Below are 24,871 nucleotides of genomic sequence, written 5' to 3' on the forward strand. Positions count from 1 at the left end.
CGCTCTGTATATCTGACTTTGCAATAAAAATAAAATAAATCTTTAAAAAAAAAAATTCCAGGCCCCAAACTACCTGCTGTTCTTCCAGCTTTCCTGGTTTTCTTATTCAGAGCACACAATCCCAGCACATGGCTGCAGCAGGAATTTGGAGGAGGCGCAGACACACACACACACCCTAAAACCACAAAGACAACAATCACCAAGGCATCTCACAGACCCTCCTGAGAACCTACTGCTTCTGTTTCTGTTCTACAGTATTCGTCCAATTCTTCCTACAGCAGCAAGAGTGATCATTTTCATCACTGCCAACCTGGTAATTCCACTCCCTGTTTCAACCCTTTCCATGACTTTCCCACTGCCTTTTGTATAAAGTCCAAACTGATTTACTGCTGACCACCTACACTCCCCGCAGGACCTACCCTCTGCCTCCCACCACAAGTACCTTCTTCCATGTCAGTTTCCCAGACTCTTGTGCCTAGGCCCCCTTCCCTACCCAGTATCTGGAATGTTCAAGTCTTCACATGCAGGTCTTTGCCCAAATACTTTGGTGGTTTTTTTCTTTTTGACACATCATCACAATCACCCTTATTAAAGTGCTCCTACCCCAGTTAATCTTCCATTACTGCCTTGTTTGTTTTAGTTTAGCATTCTATGTTTTACATTTTGTGTATTTATTGAGAGCTTTTTTCAACAAGGGAATAGGAAATATGACCAATACAGTCAGTCATTCTCTCAGTAGATCCTAATGCAATGTTATGTCTTCCCAGTCTCCTAAGTCATCAGTGTCTCCCACTTCCCTGGATCATTCCCATTATTACACATATTAATATGCTATAATTGCTTAACAAAGCCAACCCTACAAATACTGACTTATTTAACAGATTCTCACACAGTCCTTATCACGTAATGAGGACAGAACATCAGTCTGTTCCCAGCTCTTATTATCTCTGTGAGTGATTCTATCTGATCTCACCCTTGATGAAAGCATTTTTAAGACAAAGAGAACTCAAGTTAAACACTGACGCTTATTCAGTATGATATAGGAAATTCTATTCCAAAGCAAATATTTCCTTTCAAAATTCTTTAGGCAATAAAACTATACTGGGTAGCATATTAAAACTTTCAAAGCACATGAATTATGACCAACTGTACATTTAAATTATGATTCCTACATTTCTGTGCTTTCATTTCAAATCTGGACCTGACATGGGCTGTGATTACTAAAGGTAATGGATAGGAATTTATCTTCAAGTTTTTAGCATTTCAAAACTTTAGGACCTTTCTGTGTATCTTCTGTAGCAACCTTTCCCATCCATAGACACTGCTGCTTCATCCCAGGAATGGAGGAAAATTTAGACCTGTATTTGTTGAGTACTCAAATCAAGAACAAAGAGAATGAACTAGATTAATCATGTCCTAGAATTGGAAAACTATAGTTGCTGTTTGGGAGGCAAAAAGAAAAAAAGTTATTTGAGTCAATTTTTAATCCCAAAAGCCACAAAATAAAGCAGAAACTCAATTACAACATATGCAAGGAAATGTCTATACCATAAACCAAATGTGTCCAGCCAAGTGTTGACAGCAAATTTAATAAAACTGCAAGTTACAAGAACAGACACGTCCAATCATCAACACGGATCGCCTTTCTCTGAAAAACCAGAAGCTACTGGCACACATCTCCTCTACACATCAGGGAAAAAATTTTAAAAGGATGCAGTAATGTATTTTTAGGCTAAATGATGAAAAGATGGTAAATGACCTTGTGCAGACCAGAGAGGAAATCAATGTTCAGTCCTGCCCAACACAGAAAACAAAGCAGAGAAACAGTATGTGTACCCAGATACAAAATAGAGCAGGAATAATATTCCACAAGAAAAACCAAAGCTGCAGATGTTGCTCTGTGAGCTCTGTCTTGTCCTAATGATTTCCTGAGTTTGTGTATTTACTTAAACATCTGCCTGTCAATGTGGGTGTTGGATACATTGTTTTATTGGTTCTCATCCCCTTATGTGAATCCAGCTCTCAATGCCTTCATCTGAATCTATTTTTTCAGTACTGAATTTCCTCAACTTATTTGTCTATACTGCAGACACAACTGTTGAAGCTTTAATGACTTAGAGGCCCATTAGACAGAACTTTAAGTTCATTTTTATATAAGAAAGCAGGTAAAGGGTGTGGTTGAACTAGCAGCTAAGACTTGTTGAGGTATCTGGGTTCCACACTTGCTGCCAGCTTCCCTGGGAGGGTTTACAATGGCTCAGGTGGTTGGATCCCTGTCCAATCATGTAGGAGATGTGCATGGAGTTATCAGCTCCCACTTTAGGCCTTGTGGGAATTTGGGGAGTGATATGAGCTCTTCCTCTGTATCCTGCCTTGCTTTTCAAATAAAATCTTTTAAAGTAATTAAAAAACAGGTAAGTGGGTGCAGGCCTTAGTTTTCCTTTAAAACTGGAACAGCTGAGTGTATGCGTGCTTCTCGTCCTCCAGTAGCTTATACATTGTGAGGAGGAAAGAAAGGGACCCGAAGAATTACAATTTAGAGTAGAATCGGAGAAAATCTCTAAGAAAGTCAAGAGACTTCAGAGGAAAGAAAAATCACTCCCCCAGCTGCTGCCTTGTCTCATCAGGTCAAGCTGTCACTTTTGATACTGGCGTGCCCTCCCAGAGAGCGGCTCTGCTTCTGATCCAACTTCCTACTGATGCGGTTGGAAAAACAATGGTCCAAGTGCTTGGCTCCCCACAACTCATGTTGGCACCAAGAAGGAGTTCTAGGTCCCTGGCTTCAGCCTGGCCCAGACTCCAGCCATTGTTCAGTCACTTAGGGAATGAACTCAGCAGATGGAAGCTCTGTCTCTTCCCTATCTCTATCACTATGCCTTTCAAAATAAACAAATCCTTAAGCAAGCAAGCAAACAGCCATGTCCCTTGAACTTATCTAGGTATTTGGGTGGTGGTATGTTCGGGAAGTTAGAAGGATGAGCATTCAAAACAGGAGGGCAGAAGTCCTCAGTACAAACGAGAAACAGCCATTAGTCCAGCTGGTTTACTTACACTGGAGGAAAAGGCCAGCTCATTAAGCAAAAAGAGAAACAGTCATGAAGCCAACACTCACCTTGGGATTTATAGGTCATAACCATTAAAGTCATATCTGAATTTCACATTTACAAACCTAAATTGGAAATGAATATTTTTTTTTTATCTATAGAGTACAAGTGGGCAAGTGCAATTGCGATCACACTGTAGGCAATTCTGAATGTCAGAATTTCCATACATACCCTGCTAATGTGTCTGGAAAAGCATGTGGCCCAAGTGCTTGGGTCTTGCACCCCCATGAAGGACCACGAAGCTTTGCCTGGCTCTGCCACGAGGTGTTGCGATCCTCTGAGGAGCGAACCAGTAGACAGATTGTCTCAGAATCTCCCTCTCTCTGTCAGTCTTTTAAATCAATTAATCAATCTTAAACAGGGAGAAAGAATGAAATGAACGGCCAGAAACAAAGGCCTTGCAACATAAAGAGGGGCAGGCTTACAAAAATCTGACTGTGAAATACACTGGCAGCTATTCGCACAGAGTGCAACACAGGATGAGGGATTAACATTGCCCCCAATGAGTTATTCCCAGGTAACTAGGAGAAAACAGCAAGACATAAGGGGAGGAGAGAACACAGCAACACACGGCAAGTATGAGGTTGAGTGCAATTCTAAGTAGGAAAGTAGCATCCAAACAAATACCCAGAGGTGAAGGAGTGAGCTATGCCAAGACCCAGGAAAGAGTCAGCAACTAGCACATCAGTATCTCAAAATCATTTTACTCCATATCACGTTTGAAGTTAGCAACAACATTGCAACATACTTCTTCCCGATCCAGTGCTGTTTCCCCAGGCCAGCATTCACGGTTCCACTTCCTGACACTATCCCTCTGCACCTAGAAAACTTCCCCAATAACTGAGTGATGACAAGCTGCCAAGTGGGACAGTCTGTTTATACTGCCTGTTTACGCGCTCTACGTAGGAGAAAAGGGCTGCACTCTCAAACAACAAAACCAAAGTGCTGTTAGAACATGTTTGTACAACGCTTAAGAAGACAATCAGCTTGTTCTCAAAGCAGTAATTGATGTAGCAACTTCGAGACTTGTGATTTAAATCAAAGGTGCCAGAGAACGATTATGAATCATGCAATTAGGCTAGCGCAAGCAGGGTACTGCAGAGAGGAAAAAAACATTCATCGTACCATAAAACTAAAAAATACAAAAAGTAACTAGCATCAAAACTAGAAGAAATACCAGCTTTTGATTTTCCAAGCTCTGCCACTTATTGGCTTGGAGTCTTTGACCTCATCCTTCTCTGCAGAGACTAACAGATCTGATTCTTCAGCTCCCTTTCATGCTGCAATTCCATGTGGCAAGTGGCTGTTCCCGGGTTCTTGTTGACACAGAAGAGAACTTTTAACATGACTGCTTTTAAGCAAACCTACCAAATTGAGTCCTTAAAATGAGACTACACTGACTCATCAGCTGTTTGTTACCTTTTCGCATCCTTCCTTCAGGATTCTGAGGTTTCTGTAATCATTTGAGTGGATCTGATCTGGAACAAGCTGGCAAAAGGTAACACTATGCTCAGGAGGGGAGAGAAGCAACGACCTCTTCTCTCGCAGGACTCAAGTCTATGAAAACTGTTCCAAAGGAATCCCCAAACATTTCCAGCAACAGATCTGAGGTGCAGGTTTTCTGAATATGACAACTCTGGCGATTATTGCCCACGTGAACAAATAATAAAGCAAGCAGCCAGAGTTGGCTGCAGACTAGATGTCAAGCTTTAGGCAGGAACTCAATTTTTACATCAACTCTATAAAGTTGCAAGCATCACAACCCCACTGCTCAGTGAGCTGGCCCAGGTTTCACCACTGGTGAGCACATTCGAACCCAAGCAAAGCCCAGGCGGCTTATCCCCACAGTGGCGTCCTTGTTTAAGTAACCTCGTTCCCAGTCGCGCCCTTCTTGCAAACTCAGTAACGCGAAGTCAAAACAAAGTCGCCTCCCTAGCTCCAGTCCTGACCTACGAACTGGGATTATTACATTTTTAAAGAATATAAGAACTTCACACTACCTGCGGCATCTCGAGATGTAGGGGCAGGTGGAACAACTCAATCGCTTTGGGCCCAGGAGCAGGTGCACCAAAGCGTGCGGCCAAGGGAGAACCCCCACACCCACCCCACCGCCCTGGCTCCCCAGGAGCGAGGCCCGGGGCTCCCTCCCGCGGTCCCCGCAAGGGGTGCTCCTGCCCGCTCCTTCCCGCCCCTTCGCCGCACCGCGACCCGCCCCCGCAAGCCACACCTGCTCGGCCGGATCCCCTCCACTTGGCCCGCGCGACACGGTTCCCCAGCTCCGTTCCCCACGGACCGTATCACGCGCTCACCTTCGGAACCCAGTCCCGGCTCGCGGCGGAGGGAAAGCGCGGCCAGCACTGCGCCACACTCGGCCGAGCCCGGCGACGCACCAGCCGCCCCCAGCGGCGCCCGCCGAGCTCCGCCGGCCTGAGCCCCGCCCACGGGCCCGCCCCACACCGGCCCCGCCCACCCCGTCGAACCACGCCCACCCGCAGGCCACGCCCTGATGCCCCGCCCACCCTCACCGGGTCACGCCCACCCACAGGCCACGCCCCGGCACCCCGCCCACCCGCAAGCCGCGTCCCCGCGCCCCGCCCACCCACAAACCACGCCCCGATGCCACACCCCCGAGGCCTCCACAGGCCACGCCCCCGCTGCCACCTGGGGAGGCGGAGTCTCGGCTAGCTCCCTGGAGCTGAGAGCTGTGGAAGCTCTTAGAAGGTACCTGAGTACTTGAAGGAGCCTTGGGGTCGCTAACCCGGGAGGGAACGAGCCAGACACAAGCACGCAGAAGAGGGAAAAGGAAAGCGAACTCTGCTACGGTAAGTGGAAAGCAGAGGCTAGGCAGAATGAAAACATTCTTCCCCCGACTCCAGTTTGCAGCTAAGACTCCCTCACAGAGATGTTAAAACAACAGTTCATTGATTCAGAGCAATGGCATATTGCCACATGCTGAGGCAGGGTAGGAATCACCAATCCCATTCACAGGGACAGAAAAAGGGAAGCGATTCCTTCCACACCATACATCTTTGTGCTTCATGGTACAGAATATATAAAGTATTACTCGGCCATAAAAAGGGCGAAAGCTTTTCGTCTGCAACGTGGGTGGAAATGGACGTCACCGCGTTCAGTGAAAGCAGCCGAGCACAGGGAGATGACTAAGACATGACCTCAGTGCTAGTGGTGTCTACCAAATGGGTGATTTCTAAGCTAAAAGTGTAACGGTGGTTGTTACCAAGAACTGGGAGGAGGTGGGGAAGGAGGGGTGTGCAAGGGGAGGAGATTGTAGCTAGACAAGTTGAAGACGTTCTGGGGTTCCACGGCATGGGAGGGTGACTACATGATATTGGTGTACTGTACCGTTATCTTTTAAAAAAAAAAAGAAAAGAAAGGAAGAAACAGGACAGGACTCCTGGGAAACAGCCTCACCCTGGGCTCAAATTACTGTTGCTCCTACCCTTTCACCTCAAACTGACCCACCAGCTCTGGCATTGTTAAATAAAAATGTGTAGGAGGCCATTGTTTTGAACTAAGCTCCTGCACTCTAGCAGACTGGAGTGCAAACCAAAAGGTAATCTATCACCTTTGCTAAAGTTTCCCTTCACCAAACTGAAACTGACCTTCCCAGAAATCAGAGGCAGCCCAACTTCCCAAACAGACTAGTCAGCCTGGCCATGACGTTCCCTCTACATCAAATCCTTGTAAAAGTCATCTGAGACAACCTCTTGTTAACTCAGCAAGTATTTTTATATTGTCCTCTCTCCCTGTTCCTACCTTACAAAAAAAAGATAATATCTCTGAAATGACCAGTCCACACATTCAATTCCTTCAGCTTTGATCTATCTATAAAACCGACCAATTTCTCTGCCAACCTCATGGGAACGCTAGGTCTACCTGACAGGATGAAAAGTGGCCAATTCTAGAACTGCAAAATAAAGTCAAGACTTAATTGACTTTGACAAACCAAGACTTTTAAGCTACATTGTCCTAATTTTGCTTTTTAGTATGCTATCACAATGTGTTTGAATGGATGCGCGGATAGAGGAAAATGAGATGACTCAGAAGGGATATTTTAGTACCTGAAGTTTGAAAAGTAAAAAACCATTTCAGGAATGAAACCCCAAACTGACCTGGCTGATAATATTTGAATTAAGGCAGGGAAGCTCACTTGGCCACCAAGCAGAATGGACACACAACACCTTTACTACAAGAACTTCAGAAAATGTTATCAAGAAGCCAGCCCAGCCAAGTGGCCTTAAAGGAGCCGTGAGATCTGGAGCTTATCTGTGAAATGAAGGGATTCTGCCAAGGGAACCTTAAAACTCCTAAATGCTGTTCTACTGTCGGAGCTGCTCCTGCTAGGCCAGTGCTAGTAAGAATGCAGCAGAGTGCTGTCCATTTGGAGCCACATGGAGAATCTGGGGGTTTTTGAAAGAAGCTTAAGGGATCTGTGGTATCAATCACCTCAATTTCTCCTTCTCTCTCTCTCTCTCTTTCAAATAAATACATACTGAAAATAAATAAATAAATAAAGCTCACCTCTCCTTTCTGACTTTCCTGTTTATAGTAAGAGCATCACCTTGCCCTAGACAAGACCTTCAACTAGACTATCTGACCTCTCGATCCTCACATTTGGCCAGTAGGCCTGTGATTTTCTTCAGGAGCTCTTCCCATTTCCTTTGCTAGCTCTGTGAAAGCACAAATTTGAAGGACTCAGGACCTCTGAGCTGACCCTTACCTACTTTTCCTCTGTGTACACATCTGTCTGAGCTCCCTGAACAATTCAGATCTTTAGAAAGTGACTTTTCCGGGCCCAGCGCGGTGGTGCAGTGGTTAAGGTCCTCCCCTTGCACGCCCGGGATCCCATATGGGCGCCGGTTCTATCCCGGCAGCCCCGCTTCCCTTCCAGCTCCCTGCCTGTGGCCCGGGAAAAGCAGTCGAGGACGGCCCAAAGCTTTGGGACCCTGCACCCGTGTGGGAGACCTGGAAGAGGCTCCTGGCTTCGGATCGGCATAGCAACGGCCGTTGCGCTCACTTGGGGAGTGAATCATTGGACGGAAGATCTTCCTCTCTGTCTCTCCTCTCTGTATATCCGCCTTTCCAATAAAAAAATAATAAAAATAAGTCTTTAAAAAAAGAAAGTGACTTTTCCTTAACTGCGACCTTACCCAGATGGCACAAGTAGAAGCAGAACTAAGTTTGCACAATGACTACCAAATATGAGTGAAAAACTGACTTGCAATCTATCAGGGACCCCTTGTGCATTGAAAATATTTCAAGGAGGCTCCAGGGCTCTGAACTTTGATCCAGACAATCTATAACTCACAACTCAGAGCAAACCATCATAACATTCAGGAGAGTTGAGAAATATGAAATAGGCAGCCTTAGTCAGACTCACATTTCATCTTACACCATGGCTGCTCCAGACCTTAGATTACAGATTCTTGGAACTTTTCTCCTTCCCAAACTGTGAGGTGGCTGTTAGTAGCACGGAGGGACTTGTAAGTTCAACCGTGGTGCAGTACACAGGTCCTGACTGACCAAAAAAGAGGGGGAAACGGAGCCAGACAAAATATTTTTAAAAGCCACTGTTTCAAAGACACTAAATACGAGACACTGAAGGAAAGTGAGTCCCCTGCCAGGGGCTCATCTCAGCAAGCTGCCTTGAGAGGGTGCAGGAACCCTTGAACTGGGAAGGGAATGTCTGAGAGCCCAGCGGGCTCCCTGGGTCCAGGAGATGGAGCTGTGGCTCATAGCACTGATCAGAGAATGAGAGCTTACTGCACAGACAACCTCACAGTTCACGAGAGAGTCCTGAAGAACTGGACAGTGCTGAGCAGCCTTATGGGGAATCCATAAAAGGCCCAGAAAAGAACAAACTATCTCAAAGCCTTAGGTAAAGCACTACTGGGCACTCACAGGGGGCAGGAATAGTGGCTGGGTCCACAGGCTGTCTAGAAAATCTCTCATTTCAGTGCTGCAGACTAGTCAGAGGGGTCTTCACTGAATTCTATGGAGGAATTAGCCCTAAATGCTGATAGGGTCTTGCCAAAAACATCAGAGAAGGAAAATCTGGGAAAAAAAGTCAATGTATTTCCAAATCACTCAATTCCATCTCAAAGTAACATATTTGTAGAAAGACAAAAATATCCAGCATCTGAGGCAGGCGTTTGGTGTAGAAGTTAAATTGCTGTTAGGACTCAACCTGGCCCAACTATGACTGTCACAGGTACAAGGGAAGTGAACTAACCCATCATTCTATATCTATCTCTTTATTTGTCATTTGAATAAAATGAAATCAGATAAATAAAGAAAATTTTTAAAGGACTAAGCTTAGCTCTTATGGAAAAAAAATCCAATATCAACCAATGTAAAATTCATACTATCTAGCACTGTGCTATCTGGTGTTCAGATTTACAAAGCATAGAGAGAAATACAAACATGTCCTATCACAAGAAGAAAAGTCAACCACTAAGACTGAGCCACAGCTGACAAATAATTAGCAAACTCGGGCATTAAAACAGTGATTGTGGGGCTGGCACTGTGGATGCCAGTTTAAGTCTTGCCTGCCCCATTTCTAATCCAGCCCTGCTAATGCACCTGGGAGAGCAGCAGAAGATGGATTAACTGCCTGGACCACCACCCTCGTGGGGGAGGCCCAGAAGAAGCTCCTGACACCTGATTTTGGCCCAGCCAAGGCCTGGGTTACTGTGGCCATTTAGGGAGGGAACCAGCAGATAGAAGATTTCTATCTAGGTTTCTCCCCCTTTCTTTGTAACTGCCTTTAAATAATACAAAAATTCCTTTTTTTTTTCTTTAAAAAAACCTTATTCCAATGGTTAAGTAGTGATAATGAAGATTTGAAATTTCTAAAGCTGAAAACAATAATACCTACACTGGAAGAAAAAAAAATGCTATAAACAGAAGAATGACAATCTTACTAGGTGAACTTCCTAAAATGTACTACAGAGAGCAATAATAACAAATAAACAAACAAAAAAGAAGTCAATGTTGTGGCACAGTATATTAAGCTGCCATATGCAATGCTGGCATCCCACATCAGTGTGCTGGTTCAAATCCCAGCTATTTCTATTTTTGATACAGCTTCCTGCTTATGTTCTTAAGAAGACAACAGAAGATAACTCAAGTATTTAAGTTCTACCACCCACATGGGAGAGCAGGATGGAGTTCCTGGGTCCTGCCTCAACCAGCCCTAGCTGCTGTCATCACTTGGAGAGCAGACCAGCAGCTGGAAGACAGCAATCTACTGTCTGAAATAAATAAATCTTAAAATTAAGGAACCAAGAGACTATAATTTCTAGCAATGTAAACATTTGCAAGTAAAATCCCTGCAAAAGCATAAGGTGGTGTTGGAGGAGGGGATCAGAAAAGGCCTTTGAAGAAACGCCTGGCATCTTTCTAGATTTGATGAAAACTATAAATTCCAAGGTCCTATAAATCCAGTGAGTTCACACACCAGGAACACAAAGAGCAATACACCAATCCACACATAATAAATTTACTAGAAGCCAGTGATAAGTAGAAAATCTTAATAGCAACCAGGAAAAAAAAGACACAGCTGTGCATGTAAGAACAAAGGTAAAGGTGACATCAGATTTCTCATCAGAGACAGTACGTGCAAGAAGGGAGTAGAGTCATTTCTTCAAAGGACTGAACAAAAACCTGTCAATTTAGATGCTACAACCAAGAAAACTATCTTTCAAAATTAAGGGAAATTTGTGATTATTTCACACATGAAAGCTCACCAGTGTTATAGCACACTAATCCTCCACTTGCCAAGCCAGCCATCCCATAAGGACACAGTTTGTATTGCAGCTGTTCTACTTCAATCCAGCTCCCTGCATATGGCCTGGGAAAGCATCAGAGGATGACCCAAGTCCATGGGCCCCTGAGCCCCTGCGCCCCTGGGGGAGACCCAGAAGAAGCTCCTGACTTCTGGCTTTCAATCAGCTCAGCTCCAGCTGTTGTGGCCATTTAGTGAGTGAGAAAGCAAACAGAAGACTCTCTCTTTCTCTCTTTCTTTCTCCTTTCTTCTCTTTGTATATCTGCCTGTCAAATAAATAAACCTAAAAAATAAAAACAGTTAAAAAATGTTTAAAAAGCTCAACCAATTAATGACCAGCAGACTTACACCACAAGAAATATTCAAGGAAGTGTTTTAGACAGGAGGAAAATTATTCCATATCTCTAGAATTGTAGATCTACTGAAAATAGTAACGGGGCAAATGTATGTTGACTTCAATAATTTAAATCAATTAAAGTATAACTATTTACATACTATTAAATATACTATTTAATGTATGTTATTGAGATAGCAATAATTTAGTGTGGATTTTATAGCACAGTATCTGCAGTGGTATCATAAAGGCTGGCAGCAAATGCATGAAATTAAGTGATAAGATGCATCCTGTAATTAAGAAAGAATAAAAGAGATGGGGTACTAGTCGGTAGATGGTAGACTGTAACCAATTAAATAAATATGCATATTTCACAATTTTAAAACAACAATTAAAATATGCGAGAAAGAGTCATAACGAATAAGCCAACAAAGGAGATAAAAGGGAAGCCTCATTTTCAATCTAAATCAAAGCAGAAAATGAAGAAAAGAAATAGTGCACAGGACAAAAAGAAAAAACAATAACATGACAGATTAAATTTATCTATAATGTCATGATACACTTAGATAGCAGAACTTGTGATTGTTATTTAAGGACTATACTACTGTAATGATATAGCGGAAATCAGTGGGGGAAGGAAGAGAATTGGGGAGGGTAAAGGGGGAACTCCCTAATCCTATGGGACTGTATCATGAAAAACAAAAATTTCAAAAAGTTTTTAAAAAGTAAAAAAAAAAATTCAAAAAGTATTTTCTAATAAAAGATCTGCCTTTAAAGTACAAATAAATTTATATCGATAATGATATTAAATTTAATGGTCAAAATACCTGCATATAAAGAATTTGTCACATTGGGGCCCAGCACAATAGCTCTGTGGCTAAATCCTCACTTTGCAAGTACCAGGATCCCATATGCGAACCAGTTCTTGTCCTGGTTGTTCCACTTCCCACCCAGCTCCCTGCTTGTGGCCTAGGAAAGCAGTAGAGGATGGCCCAAAGTCTTGGGACCCTGCATCTGTATGAAGACCCAGAGGAAGCTCCTGGCCACTGGGGCCACTTGGGGAGTGAACAATCAAATGGAAGATCTTTCTCTCTGTCTTTCCTTCTCTCTAAATCTGCCTTTCCAATAAAAATAAAATAAATTTTAAAATTTGTGACAAATTGAATTTTTGAAAAGATCCAATTATGTACTGCCTCCAAAAATATTGAACATTATATATGAAGATGAACACATCTTCACAAATAGATTAAAATTAAAAGGACAAGAAGGCATATCAAAGCTAATACTAGCCAAAAGAAAATTAAGCTGTTAATACAGTAAGAATATCTCAGGATAGATATATCCAAGGAAAGATAAGATTATTGTACTAGGTCAAAGAGGCCATTTGTCAAGAGCACATAAAGATTCTAAGCATCTATGTAACGAATTATAGAGCATCTAAATACCTGAATAGAAACTGAAACTCTGACAAAGAAAAATAGACACATCAACAGTTAAAATCAGAGGTTTCAAAATCTCTCTAATAATAATATCACAAGCAAGGGCAGATGTGGCAGGGGGCACATTTAGTTGAGTGGTTGCTTGAGATGCTTGTACCCCATATTGGAGTACCTAGGTTTACATCCAGCATCAGCTTGAAATCCAGCTTCTAGTTAATGTGAACCCTGGAAGGCAGCAGGTGATGGCCCAAGTACTTGACTCCCTGCCACCCACCCAGGAAGGAGATCCTGACTGCTGGCTTTGGATGTACCCAGTCCCAGCTGTGGTGGGAATTTGGGAGTAAATCTGTAGAAGTAAAATTCTCTCCCTCTTTTGCTCTCTTTTTTCCTCCTACCTTCCTATTCTTCTCCCTCTCTTTCTGCCTTTAAAACAAATAATAATTTTTTTTTTCAAAAAACAAAAGTTTGCTGAGGGGGGGGCGGCTAACATTACCGTACATAAAGTTAAGCTGGCGTCTCTTATACTAGCTGGAGTCCTGGCTGCTCTGTTTCTGATCCAACTCCCTGCTAATATGACTAGAAAGGCAGCAGAGGCTAATCCAAATACTTACTTGGGCCCCTGCCACCCAAATTGGGAGACCAGATGGAGTTCTGCACTTCAGTCAGTGACCCAAACCAGCTTCAATCATTGCAACCATTTGGAGATTGAAAAAGATGGAAGATTTCTATGTTTCTCTCCCTGTCAAACCCGCACCTGTATGGGACACCAGCATTCAGGTAGTAGCCCAATCAGCTATGCCACAATGATGGCCACAGATCTTTTAAAAACGTAGCATAAATAGAAAGAAAACTATCACATAGAAAACTTGAACTATTACTCCTTTTAACAGAATTGTTTTTTACAGAACTTCCTCAAACAGAAAAATATGCACTCTTTTTCAGTTTACATAAGACATTTACCAAGACATACCATATTGTGAACCATATAATAGCTTTCAATAGATTTTGAAAAAGATTCGAATTAAACAAGGCATGTTCTTTCAAAACAGTGAAATTAAAGTAGAAGTTTTAAAAACTTTGAAAAAATTTCCAAATATTTTAAACCAAAATTTAAGATTCTAAAACTACTGAGTCAAAGAAGAAATCAAAAAGAAAACTGGAAAATATTTTGCACCATGAAAATGAAAACATAACATATCAAACTTGATGGATGCTATGATGCAATACTTAGAAGGTAATGCCCATACTGGAAAAGAAAAGAAGAGCAAATTGAACCAAATTAGGAGACAACATTTGTAAATTATCTGATGAAAGAGCTCTGTATCTAGAATATATGAAGAACTTTTGTAACAGCAAAACGCAAACAAGTAAAAGCAACAACCCTAATCTAAAACAGGGCAAACCATTTGAATAGACATTTCTCCCAAAAGATACGTAAATTATTTAAAAGTACATGAGAAAGATCTTTAGGCAACATCTTTAGGCATTTGGGAAGCACAAATCAAAACTACAGATAATATTTTTTGATGATGGCAATCATCAAAAAAATGTTGGTGAGGAAGTGGTGAAACTGGATCCTTCCACCTAGAAAAAAAAATTTTTTTAAAGTTGGATTCTCCTTTACACATATCTGGTAGGAATGTAAAATGATGTGGAGGGTCCTCAAAAAGTTAAGCATAAGATTACTATATGGCTGAGCAGTCTGAAGAAATAAAACAGGTACAAATTCACACAAAGGCTCATGAATGTATGGTTACAGCAGTACCATGCGCAACACCCCAAACCTGGAAATAACCAAGTGTCCATCAACAGACAACTGGATAAACAAATTTTAGTGTAAACACTCAATAGACTATTACCCAACCTTAAAAAAAATGACATACTGACACATGCTACAACAGGAATGAACCTTGAGAATATCCTGTTAAGCAGGAGAAGCCAAACAAGATGTCACAACTGTATAACTCCATTTACAGGAAAGGAAACTCCTTAGAAACAGAAAGCAGAGACCAGCACGATAGCATAGTGGTTAAAGTCCTCGCCTTGCACACGCCAGGATCCCATATAGGTGCAGGTTCTAATCCTGGTGGCCCCACTTCCCATCCAGCTCACTGCTTGTGGCCTGGGAAAGCAGTCAAGGACGGCCCAAAGCCTTGGGACCCTGCACCCATGTGGGAGACCTGGAGGAAGTTCCTGGCTCCTGGCTTCAGATTGGCTCAGCTCTCTATCTCATTATTTACTTTACTCACATGTCCTGTGTTTACCAACAACTTCCTGCAAGACCCATATGTGATTCATTCTATGATTCCCAGGTCCCCAGCATACTCTTCCACACATAGCACAGGTCTAAATTTACTGATGGAAAAGTATAAATGTAAAGTGAACTCTGCACCTGGATTCTCTTAGCTTTCATTGTAAAACTGGAGGTGTTTATCTGGGGAAACATTTGATTGCAACACATTTAGATCTATTTGAAAACTGCATATTGAGAATATTACATTTTCCTGAAGTAGCTATAAAAACATTTCTAAACACTAAAACAAAACAACTGGAATTGTATGTTTCCTTGACAACAATACTAATCATCTTAACAGTGTTGACTATAACAATAACACTGAATGTTTATAGAGCATTTACGCACCAGGCTCTCCAAGCACTTTATACGTAATGGAATTCACTTGATTCTCATACTAGCCCTATATACAACATACAATTACCAAAGCCAGTACTACAGATGGCTTAGGGAATACCTGAAAAATCAAATAATTTTGATAATAAGTGGGGGCTGGGTTTAGAAACCAACTCTAAACTCCACATTTTCAACCACTATGCCAATTTACTCCACTCTAACAATAACCTAATAAAATGACACCGAAAATGTCAGTGATTTCTAACAAAACATTTCCTAAACTTCCTAGAGCAGTTAATGTGAGACTTTATTGTTCTCTCAGATATCATGTGCTAGAATTACGAGATACCTGACAACTTTGAGAAATTAGCTTGATTTTCATGGTACTGGAGAAATTACACTAAGAAAAAAGGCTGAAACCAAAACACAACAAATCCACAACTAAAAATACAATTAGGAATGAACTAATAATACAATACATTAAAACTTAAATCAGTGTTATTGCACTCAATAAAATACAGACAAAAGAATTTGAAAATTTTCTAAAGACTTCTGATACTAAAATTCTATTTTTTAAAGATACATTTTACTGATTTAAAAGAAAAAGTGACAGAGAGGGAAAGACAAACAGAAAGAATTCTTCCACTCCTTGGTTCATTCTCTAACTGATTATGTTGGTCAGAGCTGGGCCAACCTGGAGCCAAGAGTCAGGAACTCTATCCAGGTGTCTCACAAGGGCAGCAGAAGTTCAAGAACATGGGCCATCTTCCGTTCCCTTCCCAGGTGTATTAGAGAGCTGGAGGGAAGCAATCAGAACTAATGACAGTACTTTGATATGGGAAGCCAGTGTTCCAAGTTGAGACTTAACTCACTGTGCTGAAATGCAGGCCCCTATAATGTAATTCTTTTAAGAGTGATATTGTATATCTCAATTTCCAATACAATTCCTATACACAACAGTGTAAATAAGCTCTTATATAAATGCATACCGATTGGCACAAATGTTAATTTTATGGTGAAGGCACCGAACTCCATAAAAAACTATTGAACTATTAGATTACACGTTCAAGCTTCAGATACTAGCAGTCCAAAGAAAAGAAAATTTGATAAAGTCAGATATACAGAGAAGAGGAAAGACAGAGAGGAAGATCTTCCATCTGATGATTCACTCCCCAAGTGAACACAACGGCCGTTGCTATGCCGATCCGAAGCCAGGATCCAGGAAGATCTTCCGGGTATCCCACATGGGAACAGGATCCCAAGGCTTTGGGCCATCCTCGACTGCTTTCCCAGGCCACAGGCAGGGAGCTGGATGGGAAGTGGGGCTGCCGGCATTAGAACGGGTGCCCATGCGGGATCCCGGTGCATTGAAGGCGAGGACTTTAGCTGCTAGGCCATGCCACCAGGCCCTGCCTCAACTCTTAAAAGTCAGTTCTTTTCTGTTCATCTTATTTGCAGAAAATGATTTTATTAATGAGGTACTGAAGAATTTTATTTGACATTGGAATTTGGGATAGGCCTTTGGGTTTAAATTTGTCCAAAATGATTTGTATGATATGGTCAGTAAGTTTTAATCCACGACTAATTACTCATACTTCTTTATAAGCACGATCCTGTAGTGTTTGCTGTCAGGCACTCTTTCACATACTGTCATTGTGTTTTCATGATTCATTAGACCATGTCAGAATGAAGCAAAAATTTTATTTTTCCAGTTTGAGTTTCACTAACATTCATTCATCTGTATATACTTCCTAAGATTTTTCTTGTAGGTTCATGTCTTCCGGATTACTCAGTAAAAGAGTTTTCCTTAGTGCACCTTCTTTTTCTTCCCCTGCCTTTTCTCTTGCCCCTTCTTCATTTCTGTGTTCACTAGGCTGCAGGAATTTTTCAGTTTCATTGTCATTTTATGAGAGGACGAAATCATATGTGGTCCATCACTGAAACATAGTTATTTGGCACATGACTATACAAGATGAGCATAAGCTCTCATATGATACCACTGAAACTACAGTCATGTCAAAGGCTTCAGAAAACCACTCAGATAAAGATGAAGAAGTTGAGCATAAAATGATTGCAGTACATTGAAATACACTAAATGTTTAAATCTGAGCATTTACAAACAATACTGAAGCTGAAAACAGTTACCTTTAAATTTCATTTATTTTCACTTTATTTTGAAGAGTAAAGACATAGATAAGAAACAGTCATCCACTGATTCACTACCACACATGCCTGCAACAGCCAGGCAAAGGCTAGGCTGAAGCCAGGAGCCCAGAAATCTAACTACCTGAGGCATCACTTGCTGCCTCCCAGGATGTGCACGAGCAGAAAGCTGGATTGGAAGTGCAGTAGCAGGATCTGGTACCCGGGACTGGAGATGTAATGAAGGTGCCTGAGTGGAATCTTAACTGCTATGCCCAACATCCATCACTATGAACTACCTTTAGATGATAAGGAACTAAATCATTATTTTTTGAGACCTGGTAAATAAATGATAAACATCAAGCTTCTATCCTTCTTTTCCAGTATAAATTATATCCCAAATAGTCAATGAGAAGTTTCACTTCACAAAAGAACTATAACTAACGTGTACAGAATGAGAATATCACTCTTGTGCAGTGAATGAATTCGTGCAGACAACGACCATCAAAGGCTGCTCACCCCGTAAGAGGAGACTTGATCAAATGTTTTTATCTTCTGATAGAAAAACACATCATCAAAAAGGGAAACATGTTAGCATTATGAATAAAGATATGTATAAATAAAGCATTGAATCTATGAGTTCTGAACTGAATGGTATACACTAGCAGTTTTCAAATTGTAGTTGTGGATTCCTGGAATGCCCGAAGAGCCTGTCAGGGATCTGTGATGGCATGTAATTTCCCCAGTAACACTGTGATGTTATTTGACTTTTCATAGCATTGACATCGCAAAAACATTGTGGCTAGAACTGCTGGTGCCATGGCATGACTCCAGGCAATGGAACCACTGCATGAGAGTACTTTAAAAGGCTCACCAAAGAATGAAATGAAAAGATAGCTGTATATTGCATAGTTCTTCTATAAAATGTGTTTTTGATGAACTTTTTGAAAGTCCTTTTTATAATGGATTTTATATTGACATGTCAGTATGAAACTTCTCTTTTAAATTTACTTTCATGACCTTTTTGAACTTCCCTTGTGGTCTTCATTATCAGTTACATTCAGTTAAAAAAAAAGGAGGTTCGTTTTTGAACAACCTTAATAACGGCATACAAATTACTAATCTTATTAAGTTTTGACTTTGAGTACATTTTAAGAAATAGTTTGTGGGACAAAATTGGAAATCTAGGAGCAGTCATTTGCTACAGCAGTTAAGTTGCGGCTTGTGTTACATGCATTCTGCAATAGAGTGTCTTATTCCAGTCCCAGCTCCTTCACTTCTCATCCAGGTTCCTGCTAAACTGTACCCTGAGTGGCAGCAGATGATGGCTCTAGTACTTGGGTCCCTGTTACCCACAGGGAAGTCACAGGTGAAGCTCCACATTCCAGCTTTGGGAGGACATTTGGTTACAAATCAGTGAATTCAAGATCCTCCTCTCTCTCTCTCTCTCTCTCTCTCTCTCTCTCTCTCTCTCTGCCTTCCAAATAAAATGAAAATAAATACACTTTTTTTTAAAGGGAGTATAAAGCTCTTCTGCTTTTATGGAAGTCTGACCATCATAAGTAAAGCCTTTGTATGACTGAGTTCCAAATGAACCAACTGCTTTTACCCCATTCCTCTTGAAAGGCTGACTAAAAAGGTATATTTGCCTAACTTGGGTATTTGGCAGACATTTTCTTAAAAGTGAGCAAAGTAAGCTTGCCACATCAAGAAAAACAACTCACTGTATTTCTTGGCAATGATAAATTCAAAGTTTCAAGAGAAACCTAACATTTTGGAAAAAGTGTTTCTGCTACCATATACGTGTCTACTGTTGTCTACTAAAAGAATTTTCTGAGTTACTCGTTGATATAAACCAATGTGATGTTTTAAAATGTTAATAAGTGAAATGTATAAACATTTGGAAAATCAACATAAACCAGTGAATCAATATTTTTCAGCTGACTGCTGCATGAAACTACAAAGCAATTCATGCATGAAAAATCCATTCAAAAGGCAGGCATTTAGATCAGCAGTTAAGATACCAGTTAGAACACAGTATCTCACATTGGAGTGCCTGGGTTCAGCTTCTGGCTCCAGCTCCTGCAGGTCTTGGGAGGCAACAGTGACAGGTCAAGTAGAAGGATTCCTGCACTTAGTGGGAGGCATCGATTGAATTTCTAGCTCCTGATTATACCCTCCTCTCCAAGCACTGCGGCCCTTGAGAAGTAAACTGGCAAATGGGTTCTTCTCTTTCTCCTCCAATACATTTTTAAAGTTTTTTTAATGCCATTCAAACCATTAGTGATTATGCAAGGTAGCTCCCTAAAAGGAATTGAAAAGATCATCACAGATTATACAGCAAGCCCTAAATCCAACAACTGCACAAATGACACAAAAGGCAGACAGAAGAGAAGGCCTGATGAAGACAGACAACCACCAGAAGCTGGGAGAAGATAAGAAACAGAATGCAGCTCTGGAAGCACTTGATTTCAGTCTTGTGATATTCTGACTGTTAAGATAGCTAAATTTCTGTTGTTTTAAACCAACCACTTGTGTTTATACATGAAAGCAACTGTGGAAACTAATGCAAGGATCAATGGATTTTAGTGTAAATGAATACAAAATGTATTGATATGGATTCAGAATCCACATTGCATCTAATCTCTTAAGAAATTAACACAATTCTTAAAATTTTAGTTGTAAAGGAGAGAGACAGAGTGAGAGAGAAACAGACTTTCATGTACTGATTTACTTCCCAAATGCTTACCTACAACAGCTAGGACTGGGGCAGAACCAGAGCCAAAGGCCAGAAACTCAATTCAGGTGTCCCATATGGGATCCAGTACTTGAGCCATCAATAGTTGTATTAGCAGACATTACCTAAAGCCTTGGCTGATCACAATCTAGACAGAAAATGCTCGACCTGTACCTCAAACAAAAGTCAACTTTACCCTATGCTGCTGGGATTCTTGTCTGTGGTTGATGGTAGGTTCATCCCAACCCTAAACAGCCAATTCTACTCAAACTTTGGGAGCCACAACTCGGGCCTCAGATGTTTTCTCCCATATTGTAAAGATGGCTGTACCTCAAACAATGCTCCAAAGAGTCTCCACAATTCCCTAGGTGCCCAGGGCACTGAGGGCAATTCAGAGCTTATAAGGGCAAATGAAGTCCACAACCACTTTTGATAATCTTGTGGGAGGGTTAGAAGTTAAAAAGTGACATTCATGAGATAGCAAATTTGAATTTTAAATGCAAATAAATCGCCAAAATATTCTGTAGGCACAGAGGGTTTTTTTTTTCTTTTGCTTTGTTTTTTAATTTTGTAAGCTTGGAAAAACATATACATAGCAAAGTCTCAGCAATTTTTGGAGTATCTATTTCTATCTGTTTTCTCCTATCCATCTGACTAATTGTATCTTGATTACTTCTGTGATTTTGCAGGAGATTCTTCCTGGGTTACTACTGTCTTTCCAACTTGGGCTACTAATACAGCGAGAGGTGTAAGGCAATGAATGTAGAGGTTAAGAGTGTGAGTTTCCAATTCTTAGGAAATGTGTAACATTGGGTAAATTTTAACTTCTTTAAGCTTAGGTTTTCTCACCTCTGAAATGGAAGTAATAATGATATTTACCTGTTGTATTGGTTGTAATAACTAAATGTGATAATCTTGACAACATACTTAGCACCTAAAACAAGGCAACTTATCAGAAAATGTTGGCTAATTACTTTAATGTTTTGTAACTTTCAGATTTTTTTAACCTAACGTGATCACATTTGATCTCCTCAGAAACCTGTGATTTCTCTACTAAAATGCATGCCTGCTTTTTCTCCCTGTGTCCAAGCCCTAGCCTCCTTCAAAACAGGAACATCATCAGGTTTCCTCTCCATCATACTCCCACTTCCTCAAAGCACTGTGGTATCCGCACCTGGGTTCCCTTCCCCAGGACTCTTTAGCCACTTCCTCTTTCTAGAAAAACAAACACACAAAAAACAACTTGGATTTCTCAAAAAAAAAAAAAAAAAAGCCATGCATGGCACGCTTTTCTGCCTGCAATGTTCTATCCCCCCAGTTCTTTATTCCTTTCTCTGCATTCATTTCAACCTTACTAGCTTCTCCTTGAAGCCTTCTCTCTGATCATCTGCAATGTAGAGGGTGTTCCAAGACTCACTAAATTTCCTTCTTTCCCAAATCATCATCTCATATAATTCTCTCTTTGCTTTTCGATTCCCTTTACAGCTTCCGAGGCTGCATGAATGCTGTTACCTGTATTGTAGATGACTCTACAACTGCCCAGTTTGCCCAGGACTGTCTAGTGTGAGCAAGAAAAAGCCCTGTGTTTCAGGAAACCCTGGAAGTCCCACACTTCACCTCAGTAAGCTCTAATGAATGAACAGACTATATGTGCTATCTTCTCCTCCTCCTCTACTAGTCACGCCTCAATAAAAAATCATCAGCTTCTACTACTGATCTCCCAAACTTATTAGCACACAGCAACAGGTGCTTCTCACAGCCCAATCTATTGGACAGTTGATAGCCTTTGTCATTGATATCACAGTCAATTATTTAATAGCATACCTGTCCTTTTTAAAAAAAAATTTATTTATTTTTATTGGAAAGTCTGATATACAAATAGGAGGAAAGGCAAAGAGGAAGATCTTCTGTCAGCTGTTTCACTCTCTAAGTGGCTACAAGAGCCAGAGCTCAGCCAACCTGAAGCCAGGAGCTTCTTCCGGATTGCCCACGCAGGTGCAGGGTCCCAAGGCTCTGGGCCATCCTTGACTGCTTTCCCAGGCCACAAGAAGGGAGCTGGATGGAAGTAAGACTTCTGGGATAGAAATCAGCGGCCATATAGGATCCCAGAGTGTGCAAGACAAGGACTTTAGCACTAGACTCCCATGTGGGGCCCATACTTGTTCTTTTTTCTTTTTTAATATTTATTTTATTTATGTATTTATGTACTTACTGTTTGATAGGCAGAATGAGAGAGAGATAAAAAAAAAAGTGATCTTCCATGTACTGGTTTACTCTCCAAATACCTGCTACAGCCAAGATCGGACCAAGCTGAAACCAGGATTCAGATTTCCTGCAAGGATGGAAGGAGGCCACGCACTTGGGGCATTTTCCATTGGCTCCCTAGGTGCATCAGCAGGATGCTGGATCAGAAGCAGAGCTGCCAGAATTCTGGCATCTCCATACAGGATAGTACATCAGCATAACAACCTATGGCTTACCCACTGCACCACAATACCAGCCCCCATTTCTATTACAATGAAGTAGGTCAATATTAAATATTCACACTTTAAAAGTGTACATGTCAATTCAAGGCACCATCCATGTGTTGTTTTACATAATTCTAAATGCCATGCCTTAATTTCATTACAATAATCACAAGATGTGATCAATGATTGCCAAATGTTCTCGGAATAAGAAGTTTCCAAAAGTGATGACATATGAGTATTAAAAAAATATTCAAGGGACTAAGAAAGCAGTTCTCCTTTCTTATGAAACTCAAATACAAAAACAGAACAATATTTTAGGAAGATCATAATGAATCATTTTTCCTTTTCCTTTAAATGCTGAAAAAATATGTATAAAAATTACTTATAAAAGTGTATATGTAATCAAGTATACAGTCAGTTGTAAATGTCCTGAAATCAGAGGCTTTCTCTCACCCTTCTCATTTCTTTAGACTGAATATGAATAATCTCAAAGCACAGTGCCTGGGAATTGCCTGCTCACAAATTCTGTTTTGCTGTGAACTTCAAATTCTTTGGGGAATAGAATTCAATTTTATTTGTTAAACCTTTTAATTTCAATTCCCACAAACTTTTTAAAAATTGTATTTATTTTATGTATTTTTACCTATCTGAAGGCAGAGAGCGAGCTAGGTAAGACAGTGATCTTCCATATTCTGATTTACTTTTCAAATGTGCACAGCCCAGCAAGAAGCCTGGAATTTACTCTGTGTCTTCCACATGGGTAACTGGGATCCAAGTATTTAAACCAACATCGTCTGCTTCCCAGGGTGCACGTGATAAGATTCACTTATGTTGGGGACAGGGGAAATCCCTGAGCTTATGGATCTGTATCATTAAAAAAGAGACAGATTTATTTATTTTTATTTGAAAGACATTTTGCAGAGAGGGGAGGAAAGGCAGAGAATGAACCAGCAGGTGGAAGACCTTCTCTACTTTTTGTTCCTTCTTCGTAAAATCTGCCTTCCAAATAACAATAAGTAAATATTTTTAAAGAAAGGAACTAAGGGGGCCCAGCGACATGGCCTAGTGGCTAAAGTCCTTGCTTTGAACATGCCGGGATCCCACAAGGGCACCGGTTCTAATCCTGGCAGCTCCACGTCCCATCCAGCTCCCTGCTTGTGGCCTGGGAAAGCAGTCGAGGCCAGCCCAAAGCCTTGGGACCCTGCACCTGCATGGGAGACCTGGAGTGGGTTCCTGGCTCCTGGCTTGGGAATGGCGCAGCACTGGCCGTTGCGCTCACTTGGGGAGTGAATCATCAGACGGAAGATCTTCCTCTCTGTCTCTTCTCTCTGTATGTCTGACTTTGCAATAAAATAAATAAATCTTTCTAAAAAATTAAAAAGAAAGAAACTAAGGAAAGAAGGAGAAAGCTGGAACTGGAGTCAGAGGATGTGGCTCTCTTAATCACTGCCCAGACTCCTGCTCCCAGTCTTAGTTCTAAAGCTTGGAATTGACTATCTGTAAGTCTCACATCTTCATATTGCTACCTCTCTCTATAAAGATGGTTAAATTATCCAGAAGTCCTGACCTTTCTGAAGAAATCAATTGTCTCCTACTTTCAAAACCAAATTTTCCTAAAAATGTTAAAACTGATACAAACATATCAAATCATTGATTTGAACCAATTATCTTAACCTCAAACCTCTTTAATAAATAATTTCTTAATTTCAAAAACAAACTAATTTTCCTATAAATGCTAAAATTGATACAAAAAATCACATTTTTATTTCAGCCAATTATTTCACATTGGAAAAAAAAACAAATCTCATTTCATATGAAATTCAGAAATTAGGCTATTGGTCTAGTATTCCATTCTCATTCACATTCACCAGGGGACATATATCATAAGTTAATATTTGTACTAATAAAAATCCAAACATCTTTCAGGAGAGAAATGAATAGATCAGTGTGTTGTGATAGGAGTATAAAGGATTACTGTACAGAAGTAGAAATGAAAGGGCCACCATGAACACATCACCATGGGAAAGTGATTACTATGGAAAAGCGATGACCATGTTAGAATCACTGCCCCTTTCTAAATTTCAGAAAAATTTCACTAATGTACTAGTTTGGAAAAGTACAAATGTCATAAAAATCAGTTTTAAAAAAAACAAAAGAGATAAAACACAATTTTATTGTATTGTCTCAGAGGATGAAACAAAATGAACTAATTGG

General features: G+C 40.9%; 1 protein-coding gene across 6 annotated transcripts in view; it reads right to left on the bottom strand.

Annotated features, from left to right (window-relative positions):
* Positions 1-24,871, bottom strand: part of LOC121165829 (serine/threonine-protein kinase Sgk3) — a 131,467-nt gene that overhangs the window by 68,193 nt on the left and 38,403 nt on the right. The window contains exon 1 of one of the 6 annotated variants that reach the window (XM_040994825.1): positions 5,414-5,500. The exons of 2 other annotated variants lie outside the window; for them this stretch is intronic. The gene's annotated coding sequence lies outside the window, so the exon portion shown is untranslated. Of the gene's footprint in view, positions 1-73; positions 1,144-5,331; positions 5,355-5,413; positions 5,501-24,871 lie in introns of those variants that run through there. 3 more of the 6 variants (XM_040994808.1, XM_040994818.1, XM_040994780.1) reach the window with 3 other exon arrangements.

Source organism: Ochotona curzoniae, unplaced genomic scaffold, assembly GCF_017591425.1.
Source record: "Ochotona curzoniae isolate NIBS_2020 unplaced genomic scaffold, NIBS_Ocur_1.0 contig_1071, whole genome shotgun sequence".
Lineage (NCBI taxonomy): Eukaryota > Metazoa > Chordata > Mammalia > Lagomorpha > Ochotonidae > Ochotona > Ochotona curzoniae.